The sequence below is a fragment of the Lepus europaeus genome, chromosome 5 (assembly GCF_033115175.1).
Source record: "Lepus europaeus isolate LE1 chromosome 5, mLepTim1.pri, whole genome shotgun sequence".
NCBI lineage: Eukaryota > Metazoa > Chordata > Mammalia > Lagomorpha > Leporidae > Lepus > Lepus europaeus.
In genome coordinates, this window is record NC_084831.1 from 96,704,537 (window position 1) to 96,730,629 (window position 26,093).

Consider the following 26,093-nt stretch of genomic DNA (forward strand, 5'->3'; position numbering starts at 1 on the left):
ATGGAGGTGGCAAGTGGCGGATTGATCCACATACAAAAAACTAGTCCAAAAACTACACTTTTTATTCTCTTTACTGCTTTATCCCCATTGTCTACAAAACATGCAGAAGATGCTTAATAAATGTTTGCTGAAGGGGCAGGCATTTGATGCAGCAGTTAACACAACCCGGGCTGCATCCCGTGTCAGGGTATGTGATTGGAATCCCATCTCCTCTGCTTTCGATCCAGCTCAATGAACACCCTATAAGGCAACAGATGATGGCCCCAGTACTTGGGCCATATCTCCTATGTGAAAAACTAAGGTTGGGTTATGGTTTCCTGGATTCAGCCTGGCTCAAGAACTGCCTTTTGCAGGCCTTTCAGAAGTGAACCAGTGGGTGGTGCTGTGAGTCTGTTTGCCTTGCTCTCTTTCTCTTATATAAAGTAAAAATTAATTTAATTAATTAAAATTTCAATGTTTATAGAATGATTGACTCACTGATTTCTGACCCCCAAACTACTCAAAATGTATCTTAAAACACAGTGGAAATATACAGTTTAAGAACTGTAAGTGGTAAATGATCATACACAATAATCACAGGTGATATTTTTAGATTTTTGATATTTTTATATTCCAAAAGCATTTATCATCCAATACCAGAATTTAATAAGACTAAATATTGTACAAAAGTCATTTGTAAAACTCACATACACACCACAGCTAGGTTAGTTTAAAGCAAGAGAAATTTGTGAGCCTCTGTTACATCCAACTATTTCAATTGGGGACACTATGCTTTTAATTATCTCATTTAAGGTTAGTTTTCTTCCATCAAAGGGTTTTGTGGCTTTAGGAAGTTTGAAACCACTCGTACAAAACTAACATCTAGGGAGCCAGCACTATGGCATAGAGAGTGAAACTATTGCCTGCAGCGCCAGCATCCCATATGATTACCGGTTAGAGTCCCCGCTGTTCCAGTGCTGACTCAGCTTTCTACTGATTTGCCTGGGAAAAGGAGTGGAGATTGTCCAAGTCCCTGGGACTCTGCAGTAACATAGGAGACATGGGTGAAGCTCCTGCCTCCTTCCTTCAGGCTGGCCCTCACTTGGCCATTTCAGCCATTTGGGGAGTGAACCAGCAGTTGGAAAATCTCTCTCTCTGTGTCTTTTCTTCTTTCTATGTAACTCTGCTTTTCAAATAAAATAAATAAATATTTAAAAGAAAAACTAGCAATTAGTATAAAGAATTATTTTTCACATAACCATCTTCGAATTTAAATAAGAAACAGTTATTTGCTTAAGGTATTATATGTTCAGTATTATTCTAGGATTTAAAATTTGATCACTGATTAAATTACTAAAGCCATGATCGTAAACAGCTTTTGATGTTTTATGTAGGGAAGTCACAATTATTAAACAGAAAGTACTACAGACAATGCAAAATACAATTGAGTTAACAACACAATTGAATTAATTGCATATGTTTGTGATTTTGAGGATGTGGAAGGTAAATACAGGGAAATGAAGAGGAAAATTTTTTGTGATCTTTAGTCTTTATGATCTGAAATAAATAATGACAATAGGCAAAAATGTGATGAAAAACATTTGTTTCAAATATCAGTAATAAAGACTCACCTAACAAAGAACAGCCCAGGAGTAGATTGCTTCACTGCTGAATTCTACCAAACTTTCAAAGAACTGTCTCCAGTTATTCTCAATGTATTCAAAATAATTGAAAGGGTGAGGAATCCATTCCAAACTCCTTGTGTGAGACCAGTTCCAAAACCAAAAAGATACAACAAAGAAAGAGAACTATAGACCAACATCTTTAATGAACATAGATCAAAAATCCACAACAAAATGCTACAGAACGGAATCCAACAAAACATCAGAAAGATTATTCACCTGAACTAAGTGGGATTTATCTCTGGTATTCAGGGATGGTTCAAGGTGCACAAATCAACAATTGTGATGCATTATTATCTCAATAGGTGCATAGAGCACATTTGATAAAACAAAACACAACAGGCTTTCGTGATAAAAGCCCTAAGCAAAATAGTTATAGGAGGAACATTCCTCAACACAATCAAGGCAATATATGACAAACCCAAAGCCGGCAGCATATTAAATGGGGAAAAACCGGAGACATTTCAACTAAGACTTGGAACGAAACAAGAATTCCCACTCTCACCAAGATTTTTAAATACAGTTCTAAAAGTTTTAGCTACAGCCATTGGGCAAGAAAAGGAATCAAAGCGACACAAATGAGAAAGCAGGAAGTCAAATTATTCCTGTTTACATATAACACAAACCTAAATATAGAGGAGTCAAAAGATTCCAGTATGACGTTATAGGAACTCATAAGAGAGTTTTATTTTTAAAAGATTTATTTATTTATTTGAATGTCAGAGTTACACAGAGAGAATAGAGGGGCAGAGAGAGAGAAAGAAGTCCTCCATCTGATGGTTCACTCCCCAATTGGCCACAATGGCCAGAGCTGCACCGATCCGAAGCCAGGAACCAGGAGCTACTCTGGGTCTCCCACACAGGCGCAGAGGCCCAAGGACTAGGGCCATCTTCTACTGCTTTCCCAGGCCATAGCAGAGAGCTGGATGGGAAGTTGAGCAGCCGGTCTCTAACCGGTGCCCATATGGGATGCCAGCACTTCAGGCAAGGGTGTTAACCCTGTTGCACCATAGCACTGGCCCCCATAAGAGAGTATGGCAAAGTTTCAGTTTATAAAATCACATACAAAATTCAATAGTCTTTGTATACACGGACAATGTGATGGCTCTGAAAGAATTATAAGATCAGTCTCATTTACAATAGCAATGAAAAATTTTTTTTAACTTTTATTTAATGAATATAAATTTCCAGTATACAGCTTATGGATTACAATGGCTTCCCCTTCCCATAATTTCCCTCCCACCCGCAACCCTCCCCTCTCCCGCTCCCTCTCCCTTTCCATTCACATCAAGATTCATTTTCAATTCTATTTATATACAGAAGATCAATTTAGTATAAAGGTTTCAACAGTTTGCACCCACATAGAAACACAAAGTGAAACATACTGTTTGAGTACTAGTTATAGCATTAAATCAAAATGTACAGCACATTAAGGACAGAGATCCCACATCAGGAGCAAGCGCACAGTGGCTCCTGTTGTTGACCCAACAAATTGACACTCTAGTTTATGGCGCCAGTAACCACCCTAGGCTGTCGTCATGAGTTGCCAAGGCTATGGAAGCCTTCCAAGTTTACCGACTCTGATCATATTTAGACAAGGTCATAAAAGACAGAGTGAGAATAGTAACCAATGATCCTAAGAGTGGCCTTAACCAGGTCTGAACAATTATACAGCATTAAGTGGGGAAGAGGACCATCAGTACACACAGGTTGGGAGTAGAGCCATTGGTGGTAGAGTAGAGGTTATGATTACAAAGGAATGAGGCCCAAGTGGACTAGACAGGGTCTAGAACAAAGGACAGAGTCATTATTAGAGGAGCTAAGAAAGGTGCTGTCTAAGCTACAAGTAATTTTTCTGATTGAGAGGCAAATAGAACCTGACAGAAGGGGCTTGATAATAATCTGTTGGGCTTTAGGCCTTGTAAGTTAAGAGGCCCAGACCTATCTATCTCTTCACATGGGGTATATCCTAAGGGAGGTGTGAACCTCCTAGGGGAAGGCACTCTGTTGACTTTCATTACTTGGCTGGCCTGGGAGGAGAGCTGGCCAGGTAAAGGCAGGGGGCATCTCTAACAAGAAATTTACAGTTCTGCCTGCAATGTTGCTGACCCTACTTGGCTGTCCCCTCAACTGCAGTGGTCACTTTGGAAGTTGGGCTGAGTGAAGGGCTTTTCAGCTTGGAGCCAATAAGATCTGTGGCTCTGACCTGGGCATCCTTCGAGTCCAGGGCAGGTCCATTTCCAGTGATCCAACTCTTGGCAGAGCTGCCAGGGCTCTTCACAAGCTGACTTCTGCTGAAGCCCAGGCTTACCACATTGAAAGCCACTGCAGTGGACTGGCCTGTTGGGTCTCCTTGAGGGCAGATCACTGTACAGATCAGCCATTAATAGGCCTGCCACCCATTGCTTGATGCCTAGCTTTCTTTTCCTCCTGGTTTGTGTTAAAGCAGACCAGAGGATGCAAGTCAAGGGAGTGCCCGTGTCCCATCTCTAATCTTTGGTGGCCTGAACTACAAGTCTATAGTCACAGGCATGTTCTGTAGTAGTTTTTCTAAGGTAGACAATGCCCATGAGGAAAATTATATTCTCACTTGAAAACTTTCTTTCCCTTTGGTCTGAAAGGGAGGTTTTTTTTTTACTTACTGTATACTTCGCTGATGGCAATGTGAATCTAGCTATGAGATTATTAGTTAAGTTCTTATTTTGGCTATGCTATTACAGAAAAATGTTAGCCATCTCTTATAAGGTCTAAAGATTAAATTGTGCATCCTACAGATTCCTTCATAATAGAATTAGTTCCCTACCTTGAAGAGAATAGAGAAGTGAAAGAACAAGTTGGGCTTAGAATAGAGAAATGAGGGAGCAAGTCCTAGATCACTTGCTGACAATAGCAATATTACATGAATACTTAGCAAACCGTTTCAACCCTTAGATAAGAACTTAATAAAACATTTACCGGAAGGTCCAATGCCTTCTATAAATTTTAAGAATCATGTATTTGAAAACACGTCTTAAATATCTAACATGGTGTAGTTTGTTTAACCAGTAAACTTAAGCACAACCATATAAAATGTTTTTAGTTTCTTTCTACCAACAAGTTTAAAACATATGATACAGAGATTCAGGTCATACAAATTAAAATGTATCTTTGATTGATTTTAGCAGCTTAAATTTGTGGACAATCTTATCTAAAAGCCATTTAAAATAAAACTCTTAATAAAATTTCCCCATGTGGACATACAATATGTACGCACATATAACATAGCATAATAGACCAATATCAAAATCCAAAATATCTGGTTGAAATAAGATTCCTTAAAATCATGACATAACATAGACCAAATCTGATCATTGTTACAAGGTGATTATTCAAGTCTTTGAAAATAAGCACATAGTTAAATAACCCATAGCTCTTCATCTCCTCCCTCTCTTTTTCCACTCTTAGATTTAACAGGGATCACTTTTCAGTTAAAATTTAAACACCTAAGAATAATTGTGTGTTAATTACTGAGTTCAACCAATAGTACTAGAACCACAACAACAACAACAAATACTAAAAAGGATAAAGTATTACATTGTACATCTAAAGTCAGGACAGGAGCTGATCAGTTCATTGTTGCTTATAGTGTCCATTTCACTTAACAGGTTTCCCCTTTGGCGCTCAGTTGTCACCGATCAGGGAAAACAAATGATATTTTTCTCTTTGGGACTGGCTTAATTCACTCAGCATGATGTTTTCCAGATTGCTCCATCTTGTTGCAAATGACTGGGTTTCGTTGTTTCTTACTGCTGTATAGTATTCTATGGAGTACATGTCCCATAATTTCTTTTATCCAGTCTACTGTTGATGGGCAATTCCTTGGAGTAAACGTAACCAAGAATGTTAATGATCTCTACCAAGAAAATTACAAAACATTGAGGAAAGAAATAGAAACACACACACATCCACAAAGTGGAAAAGCCTTCTGTGTTCCTGGATTATAAGAATTAATATCATCATAACGTCCATTCTATCCCCAAAATTTTACAGAGTTGATGGGATCCTAACTAAATATCAAAGATGTTCTTCTCAGAGGGAAAAAAAAAGTCCTAAATTCATATGGGATCACAAGAGAACCAGAATAGCTAGAGAAATCCTAAGCAATAAAACAAAACTTTAGGCATCTCAATATAGATTTTCAAGTCTTACAGGGCAGTTATAATCAAAACAGCTTGGTACTGGCACAAGAACAGACATGTCTATGAAGGGAACAGAATAGAGACCTCAGAAATTAATTCGTGCATCTACAACCAATTAACCTTTGATAAATGAGCTAAAATCACTCCCTAGAGAAATGACAGGCCCTTCAACAAATGGTATTGTGAATATTGGATCTCCATGTGCAGAAATATGAAACAACATCCCTAACTTTCATCCTATACAAAAATCAATTCAATGGATAAGGGATCTAAATCTAAAACAAAACAAAGAAATCTAAGATCTGAAACTATCAAATGACTAGAGGACAACATAGGGGAGACATTGTAAACAGTGGCCTAAGCAGAGATTTTTGGATAAAATCCCAGAAACACAGGCAAAAAAGGCAAAATTAGACAAATAGGATACATCAAGCTCAGAAGCTTCTACAAGGCAAAACACTCAACAAAGAGGCAACTGACAGAATGGGAGAAAATATTTTCAAATTTACATCTGATAAAAGATTAATATTCAGGATATATAGGACTAAAGAAACTCAGCAACAACAAATCAAGCAATCCAATTAAGAAATGGGCTAACGACTGGTCAGTTCTGCAACTCAGTGAGTAAAGCTATGGCCTGCAGCACCAGCATCCCATTTCCTGTCTTGGCTGCTCCATTTCAGATCCAGCTCCCTGCTGATGCCCCTGGGAACGCATCAGAAAATGACCGAAATCCCTGGGCCTCTGGAGCTATGTTGGGTACCCTGAGGAGGCTCCTGGTTCTTGACTTCAGCCTGGCCCAGCCCTGGACATGGCTACTATTTGGGGGAATGAACCAGGGCATGGAATATCTGCCTCTCTGTCTCTCTGTTTCTCACTGTAACTCTGCCTTTCAAATGAATGGATAAATCTTTAAGAAAAAAATAATATAAATAAATGGGCTAAGGAGATGAACAGGCATTTTTCAAATAATGAAATACAAATGGCCAACAGACACCTGAAAACATGCTCAGGATCACTGGCCATCAGGGAAATGCAATCAAAAACCACAAAGAGGTTTTACCTTACCCCAGTTAAAATGACTATCATCCAAAAATAAAAATATAAATAAATAAATAAACGCTGGTAAGGATGTGTGGGAAAAGGTAAAAATCTCCCTAATGCGCTGTTGGTGGGAATGTGAACTAGAATGACCTATGGAAGACAGTATGGAGACTACTCAAAAATCTAAAAATAGATCTACCATATGACCCAGCCATCCCACTCCTGGGAATTTACCCAAAAAATTGAAATCAGTTTATAAAAGAATTATCTGTACCCCAATGTTTATAACAGTTCAATTCACTATAGCCAAAATATGGAATCAGCCCAGATACCCATCAGTGATGACTGGATAAAGAAATTGTGGTATATATACACCATGTAATACTACTCAGTCATAAAAAATGAACTCCTGTGTTTTACAACAAAACGGATGCAACTGAAGACCAGATAACTAATATACAGAGTATTAAAAATGTAATGTATATGAGCGAAATTGATATTTTGAGATTTGGTTATTGTTTATAGCCCTTGTCTATACTCTTAATGAATAGGGATTTTTCTATTTGCTACTTGTTGAATTCTTTATTTAGTGGAGGGTTAAGCTTGTGATTATAAAGCAAATTGAAAATATCTCATTGTAAAAGTTAAAAAAAAAAGAAAGAAGGAGAGAAGCTAGAGATGAGGGAAGGATGCAGGGTTGAGTGGGCAGTATCATTATGCTCTTAACACTGATTATACAAAATACATGAAGTTTGTTCCCTTTATATAACAAAAAAGTAAAAACAAAAGGAAACTGAAAAGTTTAAATTGCATTTGACATTCTTTCTCAAATGTCAACTAATTTTTAAAATAATACTTAAAATTGCTATATGAAGATTCTTTTGCCCTTTAAATGAATAAATAACATTATCTGCAAAAGCAGCAAAACTCATAATGGTTTCCATGATTCTGAAAAGATAAAATCCTCTTTTATTTTCTGATGTAGTAGACTGCCATATTTGACATTATAAAGGTTGACATTAGAAGGATCTGCATTTTTCATGTGTAAATTATGAATAAAATATCTGTTTAAAGTTAGCCTTTTGAAATGAATGTTCAATCATTTAACTTTTAAGCATATTTCTGAAAGACATTACCAATATGATTGTTCAACAGAGATATTAGAAATTTTGAGTTTGAGATTTTATAATTTGCAAAACTATTTCTCTATGGCCATGCGATAGATCCCTCAGAGATAAATGAAGTTTAGAGGACTTGCACTATGTAGTGACAGGAATATCTAAAGCTTAAGTTTGTTACTTTCTTTGCACGGTTTTCAGGCTATATCTTTTTGCTATCTGCCATCTCTTTCTTGGTGATCTGCTTGCTTCCGAGAAGTCCTCTCTTCAACCTGTTTTAATTTACTTTTGAATTGCTAGGTGAGAAAGCTAGAAAATGTACAAGCTCATTAGAGTCATGACATATGACTAACTCTAGCATAGTAAACTATTTGGGTTCTGTTTACACTTACAAATTTGGTTTTGGCTAATAGGCAATCTTTTTGTTTCTTTCTACATGTTTGTTTCAATTTTGTTACCTCAACCTCAGAAATAGTAAGACAATCAGTAATTACAGAATATATACAAGCAAAGATTCAAGTTTCGTCAACATAAAGTTTTGAATATACTAGGTCAATAATAACTACAAAATTTGACAATGATCTTTAGCAGTAACTCATTTAATTAATCCAGATAGGCCTCAATATGATGAACATAGAACCAAGGCATAATAAAGGATAAAATTAGTAGTAATAACACATATAATTTCTTACTGAACAAAATTTACTGGATCAATATGCAAATAATATTTGAATTTAGTTATTAAATAGATTACAGACTGTTGATGATCTATTTACCTTGATTTGGTTCATTTACTACATGCCCCAACTAATTTGACCCCAAAAAGACTTCAAAGAGTCTACACTTTGTCACAGATATAGGCATCTAGTTTATCTATAAGTTTACGTTTACCAAACCCAATTAAGATTGTTATTAGCTCATTGTACCAGTATAATCAGGAGTCTAGTTAAGAGCTGAATATAGCTCCAAGGAAACAAAATGAATTTGTGCTATTCTTTCCGCATGAAAGCAAAACAAATTTGATTCTCTAGTGATTAATACAATGTATGATAAGTTGATTTTTAGTAATATAAGTATACTATGCAATCTTTCCCCTTAAAGAATGCACTGGCTATTTTGAGGTATTTTCTATCATATACAAATATGCTAAAACTAATGTGAACTGACTCCTCAAAAATCCCTTGGGAAGCTGATTGGAAATGTGTCAGTCTTATACTACATGGGGAGAGATTTAAATATTGTCAATATTTAATCTTCACATTCATAAATCTTTACAGTTCCATAAATGTTTTTCAAGAATTTCTCTGAGTATGTACATATAGGTCTTTAAAAATGTGATATTTTTTCTTTATATCTTACCTTGTGTCATTTATCATAAATGATATTATTTAAATTTCCAACTGTACATACTACTACATTTAAATGGAGTTGAATATGTAACATTTATTTTAAATCTATTTTAACTGTTTCTTTTTTTTTTTTTTTTTTTTTTTTTTTTGACAGGCAGAGTGGACAGTGAGAGAGAAAGGTCTTCCTTTTTGCCGTTGGTTCACCCTCCAATGGCCGCCGCCGTGATCCGATGGCAGGAGCCAGGTGCTTCTCCTGGTCTCCCATGGGGTGCAGGGCCCAAGTACTTGGGCCATCCTCCACTGCACTCCCTGGGCACAGCAGAGAGCTGGCCTGGGAGAGGGGCAACTGGGACAGAATCCGGTGCCCCGACCGGAACTAGAACCCGGTGTGCCAGCACCGCAAGGTGGAGGATTAGCCTGTTGAGCCACGGCGCCGGCCTAAACTGTTTGTTTTCAATTCTACCTCTTAGCTTTTAGTGTCCTCCTCCCTTCCCTTGTCTTTCCCTCCCGCCCTCCCTCCCTCTTTCCCTCTTTCCTACCTTCTTTCCTTTATCTTCCTCTTTTTCTATTTTACTCTTCTGGGTAGTTCTCAAGTTGAATAGAAGCAGTGGTGGTATATATTGTTCATTTTTTTTCTGATTTTATAAAATCCCATATGTTTTAGTCTTTCTCCTATAATTGGCAACCATGAAAACTTAAGGAAGAATTTCAAACCACACAGCAAAAGATAGTTTAAAAAGTAAGTAAATATTAGTGTGGATATACTAGGGAGTTTTCTAAGCATTTACATATATTTCCATTAATTTTTATTTTAAAAGCAGATATATTTTCCTTGATTTATGGTAATAAATATATAGAGCTCAAATGTAATGTGTATGAGAGAAACTGACATTTTGAAATTTGATTGTTTACAGCCTTTGTCTATACTTTTAGGAACAGTGGTCTTTCTATTTACTGCTTGTTGAATTCTTTATTTGGTAGAGGACTAAGCTTATGAATATAAAATATATCAATATAAAATTAAAAGAAAAAAAAGAAGGAAAGGGACGAAGATGGGAGTGTTGACAGGAGGGAGGATGGAGTGGGAAGTATCATTATGCTGGTAAATTTGTATATGTGAAATACATGAAATTTGTTCACCTTATATAAATAAAATTAAATTAAGAAATGTAAGTTAAATTAGATCCATTGTATAGAAGAAGGAAACATGATACAGAGAATATTATTAAAGTCACATAGCTAGTAAGTGATGGAGTAGAACGTAGCAATTGGGTAGTTTGTGTCCCAAATCTGCATTCTTAATTTCATTTAGTGTTGTATTGCAAAGTAGTTCAGAAATCCATTTCTTTGTTATCTACAAAGTACCAAACTATTAAGATTTTTCTTGACTTTATCTTTTGGACATCTGGCTTATTCCTTTCCTTTTCTGCCCCACCTTCCTTCTCCTGCCCTCCTTCTCTTCCCTCCTTCCTTTCAGGTTTCTTTTTTATAAGATGACTAGCTCAGTAATACCTTTTTAACTTTCAATAAAATTAGCACATATATGGGCCGGCGCTGAGGCTCAATAGGCTAATCCTCTGCCTGCAGCGCCAGCACACCGGGTTCTGTCCTGGTCGCTCCTCTTCCTGTTCAGCTCTCTGCTGTGGCCTGGGAGTGCAGTGGAGGGTGGCCCAAGTCCTTGGGCCCTGCACCAGCTTGGGAGACCAGGAGAAGCACCTGGCTTCTGCCATCGGATCAGCGTGGTACGCCGACCGCAGCGGCCATTGGAGGGTGAAACAATGGAAAAGGAAGACCTTTCTCTCTGTCTCTCTCTCTCTCACTATCCACTCTGCCTATGAAAAAAAAAAAATTAACACATATATGAATACTTGTACATAAAACTTGTAAAACCTTTATGTGTGTGTGTGCGTGTGTGTCTGTTTATACACACCAAGGAAATTTAACTTTTTAAAGAAACCAAGTGTTTTATGACTTGAATAGAGTAAGATTTAATTCTAGTTATTTTTAATATGTTTGGTTCCAACTTTTTCTCATATAACTACATGTACTTTTTGTTGAAAAATCAATCTACTAGCACTAAATTTTTCAGACTTCAATCTGATAAGCACAAATTCAATCAACAAATGTTCTCTGGGAGCTTTAACCCAAAAGTCATAGTCACATATGGCTGCACACTGTGATGGGAGAATCATCACTGGCTAGGACTGGCTCAAATCAGTATTTTAGTCATTCCTTTACATGCTCTGGATGTCATACAATTATATATATATATATATATATATATATATCAAATTGAAAGCAAAATCTAAAATACTGAAGATTCAAATATGTAGCTTAAGTCTTATAATAGTAAAAGGCACAAAATACTGATCACTTCTCAAGGATTTACTCTCAAGATTGATGCTAACTTCTAAATATCAGAAGAACTTTAATATCTAAACCTGGAGAATGCATCAGCATTACTTTAAAGGGTGATAAATAATAGATGAGCAGAATGAGCTTATCTTCTTTAAATTCTTTGCATATGTAATATTTTCTGGACTACAACTTCAGGATGGAAGTAAGGGAGATTATGATAAAATGAGATTATTTCTCTTGCAATTTGCATCTGGTGTTATCAGTTATGTTCTTCCCCAAGCAACTTTAAGAGCAATGATGGTAAAAATACAATCATAATAAAGTAGATGGAAAGATAAGTAGATAGCAGGACCTCTGTCCTCAATGAAAGCTAACTGTAAAATTAGTTCTCAATGTTTTTTTTGTGTGTGCGTGTATGTGTGCAAATTGTTGAAACCTTCACTTAGTATAGAGTTAGTCTTCTTTGTACAAATGTAATTGAAAATGAATCTTAATGGAGAATGGACTGGGAAGTGGAGAGGGAGGAGGAGGAGTGGTGGGAGGGTGAGTGGGAAGGCAGGTATGGTGGGAAGAATAACTATATTCCTAAAGTTGTACAAATGAAATTCGTATTCCTTAAAAATTAATTAACTAATTAAAAAAGAAAGATAAGCAGATAGGTAGATCAATAGATAGATAAAAACCTAAACCATTTTGGGTTGTACAGCAAAGACTGAAACTGTCTTCACAAATATTGAGTTTAAATGTCAACAATCTCACTTACTAGCTGAATATTTTTAGAGAAGTTTCCTAAACTCTCTGAGACTCAAGATTCATCCCTGTGAAATTAGGGCAATCTATCTGACCTCAGGATAGTCTGAATATTTTTATATCATTGTAGATAACTGAAAGATTTTTAAGTGCAGAAGGTTGTCATTAGTAAATTAATTTTCTCCAGGAACAGAGTACTCAGTATCAATAAGTTTGGGGGAAAAAAGCACATTTTGATTTCAAAGTAAAGTAAATGAGATTAAGAGAGATAATTATTATGTAACTTTTATAAAAATCTTTAAATAATGATAAAAAGTGCTTGCCATCATTGTGTTTGTTACAGAGAAATAATCTAAAAGCATGATTAAAACCACAAATTCTCAAAGCAAAGAGTACATAGGACAGATTCACAAGATCTTAAGGAATTCTCCTTCCCAATGCTTTAGTTCATTCACCTTTGTAATAGAAAAAAATAAAAACAGTTCCTATATCACAGAATGGTTGTGGATATCAAATTCTTCTAACAGGTGCTGTTACATGGTACCTATGATATTAAGTAATAACTACTTTGGTTGGCCAAACATATTTGTTAAAAATTATTATTTTGTAAAACTTTTTGAGATATATAATCTGTTTCACTAAATCCTTATAGGGAATTGCATTCTTTTGGAATAATGATTGAAGAATAAGTAATAAATCCTAGAAGGCCATTAATGAGACGACATCACATTGTGTATCTTTCTGGATATAACTATAAAAGAAAGTTCTGTTTACTCTAAACAAAGAAGAAGAGCCAAAAAGCAAACCACTAGAAAGTTGGCAGTAAGGGAAATTAATCAGTTTTCCAAAGTGGAAACTACTAGGTAGCATTGTAGAGAATTGTCACAGATGATTTTTATTAAGCTATTACCAGAATAATTAATCTCTCCATGACCGCCTAACTTCTCACAAACTTACCACCTAGTTTCATCATTATTGTTGCTAAGTGTCATTTCAGGCTTTGATAACAATTCTACCAACATTTCACTTTTCAGAGTGTTCCTGGTTCTGCCTTCTGCAGTGATTCACGCTTCTCGCAGTTTGTTTCCTGGACCCCCCTACCAGGCAGGCAGTGATCACTGTAAAAACTTCTCGTCTGCATAAGGAGCCTCAGTACCAGGATGGGGTGTCTTGGACTTCATAAGTCTATTTTAAGAAGAGCTCCTTGAGGTCGGGCTGGCAATTCTCAGTACTCTGAGATGAGAGGAGTCCTATCCTGAGAGTCTGCAGCAACAATTCAATAGATCCATAAGGCAGAGACGACAGACAAGTCTGGCTTTGCAAGACAACAGGGGAACACACCTTTGTAAATATCCAGCTGCTGTCTTACTTGGATTTACAGCTGGGAATGATGTCATTCTCATCGCTCTCTAAGTAAATGTCAGAACCTCAACCCTCAGGCTGAACCAGGCTAATGTAGAAAACTGATGTTTAAGTTTATATTCTCAGCTCTCCAAGGCTCCAGAAGAGGGGACTGGAGAGTGCTCCAAACCAGTGAATACATGTTCCACCCTGTTCCCAGCAGCTTAACAGGTAGCAGCGGAGAGATGGAAAGGGCCCGAACTGTCCCCACAAGGAAATGGAGACAAGAAACCAGAGAGAAGAGTTAAAACGAGTACCTTGGAGACAGAACTGATGACTTCTAGGAAAAAAAAAAAAAGAAAGAAAGCAGTGTGGCATTGTGGCATTACACAATTGGTTCTAGGATAGTTTACTTTCCTTTCTCCTGGTATCCACACAAGATAATAAAAGTTAAAAAAAAGCATAAAGTCTAAGAGAGAATTTTTTTTTCCTTGGAAGAGAAGCCTTGCATTCTCCCTCACCTTGAAATCCAGTCCATTTTTAAGTGCCTGGCCCAAAAGGCAAATGAAAAATGGGCCTGTGCACTTGTTAACACATCTTTCAGCATGTGACTGGATACCAATCACAAAATTTCATAGGAACCCAGGGATGTGTGCCAGAACCATGGTGTCACTCTGCTGACTAAACAAGTGGAATAAATCAGTCTTTTCCTTTTTTGGTCTTTGCTCCTCTCCTCTACCATGTGGGCAGATTGGTTATGAATGGGTTTTGAAATTCTAGTCTGCACCCTGTTGCAGATGAGATTCTGAGTCTTGAAAATATTTTATTACTGGTGCCAAATTCAAGCACTAGAAAATAACATACAGTTTAGATTATGAAACAACTTGGGACCACAGATGGATTGTTCTATAAATGAGGCAAAATGATGGCCTCTGTGCATTGGCCCTCAGTTGTTTATTTCTTCACTGCAGGCTGCAGCTCATTAGCACAAAATCCTACCAGTGCCAAACTCAAATATTTACACATCTAATCATTTTTAAAATAGTCCAAACAAGCAAATTCCAAGCATTTAGAATCAACCTGCTTTGCATATTCCTTCAAAGCACAGTCTGTATCTGCTAGCAAAAGATAAACCCTGGACCATACGGACTCCCAAACTGCTGCTGCCCTTCTGGAATTATCTGACATCCTGTTAAGCGACATCACCTGGGCACGTAAGCCTGGTCTCCGATCCCCTTCCTCTGCAGGAATCCTCCTTTCCCCAAACATCTGAGCACCAACCTCATAAGGGTCTCTTGATGGGCTCTGCTGTGAGAACTCCTCTGCAGATAAAGTGCCAAGGGTGAGGTGTCACCCAATTAATGTTACCTTGCGGGCATAACTTTTTCCTCGATCCGGTCACAGATCCCTCAAAGTCCTTATAAATGTATTATGTGAATACTAATCAAAAGGCAGTGGGAGTGGCTCAACTAATACAAGAAGCAACAGACTTCAGATCACAGGCTATTATCAAGAATAGAGATGTTATATTATGCAAACGTAGTTAGTTCTTCAGGAAGACTTAAAAGTCATAAATGCATGTGTACTTAAAAGCAGAACTTCAAAATACATGAGGCAAATCTGATAGAACAAAGAGAAAAATATTCACTATCATAGCTAAAAATTTCAACATTTCTCTTTCAGTAATTGATCTAAATAGTAGAGAGTGAAAACAGTATGAAAAACCTATCTACTTATCAGAAACAAAATCCTGTCTACAGTATTCAACCAAGTTTATGCAACAGTCCACCTACAGGAATAAAACAAAAGTTCCTACTAAGTGCATATGAAACATGATCCAAAAAAGAGTATTCTGGGTCATGAAATAAATATTAAGAAATTTAATACACTAGAAATTATACAAAGGGCCCTTAGATAACTGGATTAAACTAAAAATCAATAACAGAAAGCATCTGAAGTTACTTTTCAACTATCTAGCACTTAATCAACAAACTTCTGTGTAATCCATGAACAAAAAAGCAGTCTCATTTTTGAAAACCATTGTATGCTTTAGCTAATGCTTACATTCAAATAGAATACAAGTCTCCTAACTGATCATCCACATGTCTGTATCCAGTCATAAACACAGAATATATAATTTTCTACATAGAATTCAATTAAACCTCTGACTGTCCATCTCACACAGAATAAAATCCAAATAGCTTATAGTTTTCAAGACTCTATATCACATGGCCCCATGACACCTTTTTGACTTTCATTTTCTCCCATCTGCCACTAGCATTTTGGTAAAATTAGCCTCCTTGTTCTTCCTGAAAAGCAACAAAAACAGGTCTGCTTCCAGTTATTTGCAGTAACATCTCATGTGGACAGCAACATTCTGCTTTAGATAGAGACATGTCCCTGTCCCTTCAGTTTTTTTTTTTTTTAAGGTTTTATGTACTTATTTGAGAGAGAGAGTTACAGACAAGAAAAGAGAGAGACAGAGAGGTCCTCCATCTGTTGGTTCACTCCCCAAATGGCTGCAACGGCCAGAGCTGCACCAATCTGAAGTCAGGAGCCAGGAGCCAGGAGCCTCCTCCAGGTCTCGCATGTGGGTGCAGCGCAACAAGCATCTGGGCCATCTTCCACTGCTTTCCCAGGCCACAGCAGAGAGCTGGATAGGAATAGGAGCAGCCAGGCCTCAAACCAGCCACCCCTTATGGGATGCCAGCACTGCAGGTCGCCCCTTCAAGTTATCTTAACATCCCTGATGGGAGACTTCTCTATACCTCCTATGAAAAGCACCATTCCATGTACTTTGAGTTACTGTGATGGTACACTAACGTTGCTGAACATGTAAGTGCTACAAACAGAGTAGATACATTTTTGCTCCTTCTGGTTTGAGAATGCCAGTATGTCAGCGGGATGACCTCCCTTCACTTGCTCAAAGTCTCAGACACAGTGGCACAAGACAACCATTTTCAACACATAACTTCTGAACAGTGTGTCAAGGTTTATAACATCAGTAAGAGGTGGGGAAAAGCATATGCTTTTGTCTTAATCATCTAGTTTAGCTAATGGAATATTTTCGATTTCCTAAGGGATATTTGACCACCCAATTTTAACTTAAAATCATTTTAAGGTACCCATTGGCATGTTTAATTATTAATATAGAGAGAAATGTTGCAAATTAATAGGAAATTATGTTAAATTGAAATGGTACAAGCTATACAATCATCCTTAGATACTGCTTCTATATCAGAATAATGCATACTGGATAATGTATAAAGAAAAGAAATGTATTTCTTACATTTCTGGAGACTGACAAATGCAAGAGCGTGGCACCAGCATCTGGTCCTTACCTTAAGGCTACATTATCCGATGGCTGAGATGAGAAAGGCAAGAAAACACAGGAAAGAAAGAGGAACAAGCAGTTGGTTTAGTTATAAAGATGCCTATGATCCATATTGGAATCTCTGGGTTTCTCTGTCTCTTTTGTGGCCTTAAAAAAGGAAAAGAAAGAAAACTAGAAGGAATTCAGTTGAACTTACCACTTGTATCAGAAAACAACCCCTGGGGTAACTAACTCACTTTCGAGATAATGCTTTTATTTCATTCATGAGGACAGAAATTTCATGACCTAAATATGTCCATGGTTCTACCTCTTACTACTGTTAGGATGACAATTACATTTCAACGTGAGTTGTGGAAGAAATGATCAAGCCATAGCAGATACACTACAAATGTAGATAAATGTGTGAAGGAGAATCATACACAGCCTGCAAAATGTTAATCCTCCTGGATTACTGAGCTTGGTAGCATCAAAGTCTTGTGTCTGTAACAGTGGTTGCCACAGTACTGTAGTGAATGTGGTGTAACAAAGTAAATGGTCAGGCAGGAGTACTTGCTATAGAAGATAGACAAGCAGTGCTCGTCTTAACTTAAAACACTCATTGCCTTCAAGTGTTTATTAAAATGCTAATAATGCAATGATAGTAAATCATTCTAAGAAATAACATGCCCAAATTGTATGTCATAAAATCATATCTGCTATTTGAAAGACAAATTGAATTATTAGGTCTGCAGTAAAATTTGTCAGGTTCATTCTACCATAGGGAGAGCACTTCAAAAAGTTCAGATAAAATGATATTAAAAGATAAGTTTATTTTAGTGCAAAATATTTTGAAACCCATGCATATGAGTCACCTTCAAATGTTCATAAAATCACACAACTGAAAAACTATGTGTGAATTTCAAGATTTTCTCATAAAAGTTACCTTATATCTCTTTCTTTAATATTTTATTTATTTATTTGAGATGAAGCATTACAGACAGAGAATGAGATACAGAGAGAAAGGTCTTCCATCTGCTGATTTACTCCCCAGATGGCCACAACATCTGGATCTGGGCCATCTGAAGCCAAGAATCAGGAGCTTCTTCCAGGTCTCCCATATGGGTGCAGGGGCCCAAGCACTTGGGCCATTTTCCACTGTTTTCCCAGGACATAAGCAGAGAGCTGGATTCAAAATAGAGCACCTGGGACACCAACAGGTGCCTATATGGAGTATCAGTGCTGTTTGTGGAGGCTTAGCCTACTACGCCACAGCACCAGCTCCACCTTATCTTTTAATCTCATTTTTATGAACTTTTGAAGTACGCTTTTATATATAATAAATATTTTTGTGTTAATAACATTTTACTTTTTTACTATTTATTTTATTTATTTTAAAAGCACAGTTATAAAGAGGGGTGTGTATATATATATATATATATATAGAGAGAGAGAGAGAGAGAGAGAGAGAGAGAGAGAGAAATGTTCCATCTTCTGGTTCACTCCCCAAACAGCACCAGTGGCCAGGGCTGAGCCAGGTTAAAGCCAGGAGCCAGGAGACTCCTCCAGGTCTCCCGCATGGTTGCAGAAGCCATCCTCCACTGCTTTCCCAGGCACATCAGCAGAGATCTGGATTAGAAGTAGAGCAGACACTCAAACAGGTACCCATGTGGGTTTCTGGTATCACAGGTGGTAGCTTTAACACTACACTAAAATGCCTGCCCTGTATTAACATTTAATAAAAACACAGCAAACAGAAACGTCTGGTTTTAGTATGAATCCTTCCATTTAGGAGTTATTTCTTTTTATTTTAAAGATTTTATTTATTCATTTGAAAAGTAGAGTTACAGACAGAGAGAGGGAGAGACAGAGAGAAGCATTCGCTGGCTCACTCCCCAAATGGCCACAGTGTCCAGAGTTGGGCCCATCTGAAGCCAGGAGCCAGCAATTTCTTCCAGGTCTCCCATTCGGGTGCAAAGGCCCAAGCACTTGGGCATTATCTACTGGCTTACTCCCCCAAATGACCACAATGGCCAGGACTGGGCAAAGCTGAGGCCAGGAGCTTCACGCCATTCTCACAGTTAGATAGCAGGTACCCAAGCACATGGGCCATCTACTACTGCTTTTTCCAGGCCATTAATAAGGAATTGGATTGGAAGTGGAGCAGTTGCACCAACGAACTGGTGCTCAGATGGGACACTAGCCTCACAGGTGGCAGCTTAACCTACTGTGCCACTATACCATCCTCCTATCTTTACACTTAACTAGAAAAATGTATGCTGAAATTATCCAGATTTAACACTGCTTTTTTTCATTAAATTATCATGAATGCAAGTTAGTAAACACTTTGCCCAGGTGAGACAATGGAGAAATTAGTTAATCTTTTATATTGCTAGTGAGAGTACAGTTGGCACATAACTTGAAATTTGAAATTATCAAAATCAAAACATAAATCTTTTAAACCATAAATTTCACTTTGAGATCTTTCCTTAAAGATATGCTCATATACATTCAAAATAATATGTACATGATTATTTTTCTTAATTATAACACAGCATAGGGAATTTAAATTCATTAAGAAAGTAGTTAAAAACATTTTTGTATATACATAAAATTTTCAATGAAAAACCAGGAAATTCTTATGACAAATTGGAAAGATTTCTAAAATATTCACTGACATGAAGGAAGAAGAGTACCCTATAGCAAATATAGCATCCTTGTCTTAGTAAGACGGAAAGAGAAAACCAAAGCTTTGAGACATAGAGCAATACTTTTCCTGGTGCAGCATGCTCAATCTTCATTTTTTCAGCAGTGTATATGTTTAATCAATTTTTAAAAATTAAGGATATTAACTTAAAATTAAAATGAATTGTCATAATGCCAGATTTTATCTGAATTGATTACTCTTACAAATAGACATAATGACATAACTGGTTATATTTCATCCCACATATCATTTGAATAAAGTATTTACAAGTATCTGATGTTTGTTTAAGATTTGCATACCTCCTCCATTTAACTAAAAGAAGCCTTTTTGATTTTCTGTAGGTTTGAAAAGTATTTTAACATAGAATGTAGGTAATATGTATATCAAATTTAACAAAAGCATTATAACTAAATTTTGTAGCATATATATCATTTATTTCATAATTGAATGGTTGAAATAAAAACTAAAGAAAAAAAAGTGTGCATGTATTATCCAAGACAAGAATTTATTAAAATATTATTTCATCAATATATAAAGCCATTTTTGGCTACATTGTTACTCCTGTTGATAAATGGTCTTATTATTCTGAAATATTGTAGAAATCTAAGCAAAGACATCAGGAATCAGCTGAGAATATAATCAGAATTCTTCTCATTAGTATCCATCTGCCTGTAGAAGCCAGTGTGATTTCTTCATAGCAAATATTTGCCCTTCAGTCCAATATTTTAGAAATTGGGGCTTTAAATTCATCTCATGTAATGCATGCTGGACAGGCAATTTATAACAATAAAAGATTAGTGAGGAGTTGTCAACAAGTTGGATAATATCTATTTGTGTACTTTTCAGCTGAGTATATTTCTTTAAAAAGTATTAACCAAGTGAATGTTCATCAATTATTCTTGTAAAAAACTGTTTAACACAAGAAAAATAATTAAAACTTACTAATTAATTGCCCATAAACTAGATTCATATTGTGTCCCAGCTGGCATGATAAACACAGCATTTTCAACCAATTTCTTTATTTTTTAAAAAATTCTGTTAAATCTTACTAACCAAATGCTATTGATATTACACAGGTCAGTGTTGTCAACCACAGTATACTGTCCATCACCCTGGACAAGAATGATCTACAGCATAGTAGTCTTCAGCAATCAAGACAGAAGCTTGTAAATTTATATCATTGGCTTCTAAAACACAATTAATTTGTGCATGTTTTCGTAACAGCAATTAGCAGCAAGCTAGAGTTTTAATGAAACAAAGCTGTGATTCCCACAGAGACTATTTATAATGAACATTACAAAGCAGCAAGAGCTTCAAACTATTTACATTAAGAATTGATTAATAACAAAGCCATTAAGCTACATATTAGGTTACATATTGTGCCAATTTAAGGGCTACTGCTAATTAAGTAATCATAATTATTTGCATGTGCCATATCTAATTAACTTTTTATACCTCTTTAAGTTTTTCCTTCAGGACCAATAGCATTCAAGCAGCATTAGCAAAAGGAACATTTAGGCCATTTCTTGGAATATTGTTTTCCAATCAAGTAGACTTCCATAAAAACACTTGAGAGTTTAATCAGAGTAAGTGGCTTTTCATGAAAATTACTTTGGACTGTACCACGTTTTCTCTTGGGGGAATGAATTAATTTTAGGTGAGGGTTAAGTAGGACTTTAAAATGATTCTATGTAAATTAAGTTTAGAAAGTAGCATTAAAACTTCTGAAAAAGTTTAACACTAGAGTTTTAATGCCTGAAAGGTTTCTATTGATCTGTATTTTTATGTGTGTGATGTAAAAAATGCTATGTATGCATCTGGGAAACTACCTATTTCTTTTTCTAAAATTAGTGGTAAGAGAATGCTTAATAGTCTTCTCTTCAACATTTACTGTATTAAAAAAGAATTATCCCTTCAATGGTGGGCATTTGGCACAGTGGTTAAAACACAACTTGGAACAACTATACAGAATATAGTAGAGTGTCTAGGCTCAAGATGCAGTTACATTTCCAATTCCAGGTTCCTCTTAATCTGCATCTTTGGAGGTGTCAGGGGATGGTTCAAGTATATGAGTCCCTGTTACCCATGTGGAAAACCTAGATTGAATTCTGGGCTCCTAGCTTTAGCTTGGCCCAGTCCTGGCTGTTAAGGGCCTTTGGAGAGTGAACCAGCAAATAGAGTCTCTTTCTCTTTCTGCCTGTCTCTCTGCCTTTTGAGTAAACTTAATAAATAAAAATATTCTTAAATGATACACTCAAAATAGTTCCACCTTTACTAATAAATCTCATAATCTATTTATTTTTAAAGTAATTAAAAGCAATATTTCAACATCATACAATACCTTCTGAAATTAACAACCTTAAAATATTAGGTTATTAGTTCTTAAATTTGACTAACTGTATAGTATTTTACACTGAATAACAATATAGCAAACTGTTCTTCACAGACTGATGGATTTTTAATATAGATTTATCAAATCAGTTATGTGGTAAAGCTAATTGTGTTGTTCTTGGTTGTATTTTCTTCTCTTATTACTATACCCCTGCATTGAATTACCTGGGATTTTATTAGCAATACTGCACTAGTTGAATTGTGATAGCGGTAACAAGCCATTGAATACTTACTATCTTCAAAGTACTGAATATATCCTAAAACAGTTCATTAGGACTAATGCAATGCTTCGTAAATTAGGCTTTAATATAATTTTGCAGATAAAAAAATTGAGTGGAATGTTGTTAATTTTCTAGACCAATGAACCAGCAAACAGAAAAGCCAGGATTCCAACCCAGATTATCTACCTTCAAAGGAGTTTTGTCAAGCTAATACTAGCTCTCTAGTTAATGTAAGGTTTTGTTACTTGAAGGAACTACAATAATCATTTTCCTATTTCTTGCCTATAGTGAAGAGTCTTGAATATCTTACTAAAACCAAATCTGGTTATTCAATATTATTGAATTGAAATATCCACAAAACACTTTGGCACACATTTTGAACCAGGGTGTGCTCTATTTTGACCAACAGGAAAAAAATAGTGTTGTAGCACCAGTCTCTAGGACTGCTTTTCTATCTTATGGAACCTGTGTTGGGGAGTCATGGGAGGATATGTAACAAATCTGAGTACCCTGAGTCCAGGATGCTGGAAAGATCAGGAGTAGGCATGCCACCCAACAACTCCAGCTTAGGCAAGCCTTTCCACTATCACTGCTAAAGCACAAAATATTGTTGAAGCTACCCTGGACTTCATGGACTAGTCCATTTGCATGCTGGATTCCATAAAATGACCACAGTCTAAACCAAATGGAATAGAAAACCACACGGAGCTCAGTTCTGCTCAAATTCACGACCTACACTCTTATGAGAGATCACGAACTGCACTTGATTTAGATAAGGCAATCCTGGACCTGGAGCCTGAGCTGAGGTTCTAAATGTAAAATTTTCTGGGCATTATGTTACCATAAATCTGTTTTACCTGGTCAAAGAATCCATTAATATAGGTTCTTATTAAGAAATTTTTATCCTCTCCCATCATTCCAGATGGTTCAGCTTTGATATTAGAAAACAATGTAGTGACTTTTTTAGTTGTTAAGAAGCTTCCTCTTAAAATTCTTTTAAAAATATACTGATCTGGGGCTGATGGTGTGGTGTAGCCCGTAAAGCTGCTGCCTGCAGTGCCAGCATCCCATATGGGCAGGGATTCGGGTTCCAGTTTTCCACTTCTGATCCAGCTCTCTGCTATGGCATGGAAAAGCAGTAAAAGATGGCATAAGTCATTGGGCCCCTGCACCCACATGGGAGACCTAGAGGAAGCGCCTGGCCCCCGGCTCCTGGCTTTGGACTGGAGAAGCTCCAAGCCGTTGCAGCCAATTGGGGAGTGAACCAATGAATGGAAGACCTCTCTCTCTCTCTGTCTTTCTTTGTCTCTCTCTCTCTCTTTCTCTCTCTCTCTCTCTGCCTTTCCTTCTCTCTGTAACTCTGACTTTCACATAAATAAATCTTTTAGTATATATACATATTATATACATACTATATCTTTTTTTTTTTTTTGACAGGCAGAGTGGATAGTGAGAGAGAGAGAGACAGAGAGAAAGGTCTTCCTTTTTGCCGTTGGTTCACCCTCCAATGGCTACTGTGGCCGGCGCATCTCGCTGATCCGAAGCCAGGAGCCAGGTGCTTCTCCTGGTCTCCCATGCAGGTACAGGGCCCAAGGACTTGGGCCATCCTCTACTGCACTCCCGGGCCATAGCAGAGAGCTGGCCTGGAAGAGGGGCAACCGGCATAGAATCCGGCGCCCCGACCGGGACTAGAACCCAGTGTGCCAGCGCCGCAAGGCGGAGGAATAGCCTGTTAAGCCACGGTGCCGGCCTACATACTATATCTCTATATACATATACATATACATATACATATACATATACATATATTTTTTATTCAAAAGGCAGAGAGCAGGAAGAAAGATGACATCTGTTGATCTGCTCTCCAAGTGCCTGCATGTGGGTGGCCGGGACACAACTACTTGAGCCACCACCTTCTGCCCTATAATGTACACAGTAGCAGGAAGCTGCTATCAGGAGTGGAGGCAAAACTCCAACCCAAGGCACTCTGATAAGGGTGTGAGTGTTGCACACAACATCTTAAATTCTTGCCCCATCACCCACCCAGAGATTAATGTTTTTTGGTGTCACAATACTGTCATGAAACCAAAGGATAACTAGGATTTACTGGAGAGTCCTGTAGTTCATCTATTTTAGTTTGTGTTTAATATATCCACTTCTTGGCAAAGGCTCATGCTTGTTACTTCAATCATAAAATAGCTCTAATGTTCCCTGGGAAGGGTAACCAAGGATAAAAGAACACAAAGAAAGAAAAAGTCAGGCATGTACAGGAGAATATTTTCTACATTTTGTGATGAGCTTTTCCATTTATTTTAGTAGCAAATAAATTTGCATTAAATTGTGTCATTCCTACCCAAAATATTGTGATAGACACAGTAGTGAGAAATAAATATATGAAAGTATAAATTGTTATGCATAATTCTGTTATGTTTATATATTATTTGCAATAAGAAAAAATAATATTTATTATTTGACTTTAACTTTTGTAAGACAAAGATGTTCATTGGTATTCAAATAGCATTTATTTTAGCAGACAATTTGTATTCAATATTTGATTTTGAGAAAAACACTTCCAGCTTCTAGTTTGAAGAAAAACACTTCCAGCTCCATTTGTTTCTTCATGTTCAGATAGAAGACATTTTCATTAATATTGTTTTACTGCTGTTGCAGACTTAATTTTTTAAAATTTTCTTCATATATAGAAAATGTACAAAGAATATGAATCAGAATCTCCATGTGTGCTAAAATATTTAGGGGGCATGCATTGTAGATAGCAGTTAAGCCTCCACCTGGGATGCTGGCATCCCATATCTGAGCACCAGTGGAACCCCAGCTGCATTGTTTCCAATACAACTCCCTGCTAATGTGACTGGGAAAGCAACAGAACATGGCCCAAGTGCTTGGGAGAACCAGAGAGGGTTCCAAGCTCCTGGCTTCAGCCTGCCCCAGTTCTGGGCCGTTGCAGTTAACTACAGAGTGAAACAGAAGATGGAAAATCTCTTTCTTTCTATTTTTCTCAGGCACTCTACTTTTCAAACAAATAAAATAAATCTTTAAAAATAAAATACAAAATATTTAGAATGTCAATTGTAATGAGCCAAAGTCAAAGTGATTGAGTAGAAATTGTTTAAATCACAGAACTATTCATTAACATTATGTTATTTCCTCCTTAAATCTTTTCATATTTTGAGATTTGTTTTAAATTTTCTATTTCTACATATTTTGAGAAACTGTGATTTTTGAGGATACAATTTCCATTTGATCATAATCAGGTACATAATTATTACATTTCAAAGCAATTATGCAAAATGTATTGAAAATAAAGGAATATCTTAAACTATAATTACATATGGTATACAGGGTTATAAATCATATTTCCCTGAAGTCAATAGCAAACAGCAAATTACCCTTATTGAAATTAAGTTGGGAGGTGAGTAGGTAGAGTAATTGACTTTAGAATTCCAGAAAAGAGGACTGACCTTTTAGAAAAAAATGAATAAAAATTTTTTATAGAAACCAGTATATGATGAGATTATGTATACTATTAGATTTATCACAGGTTTAATATTTTATTATACAACTATATTTGAAAGAAATAACCACTTATAATTTAAGACCTTTGTTGTCTGATGTCATAGAAAAATATTTAGAAGTTAGTATTCTTA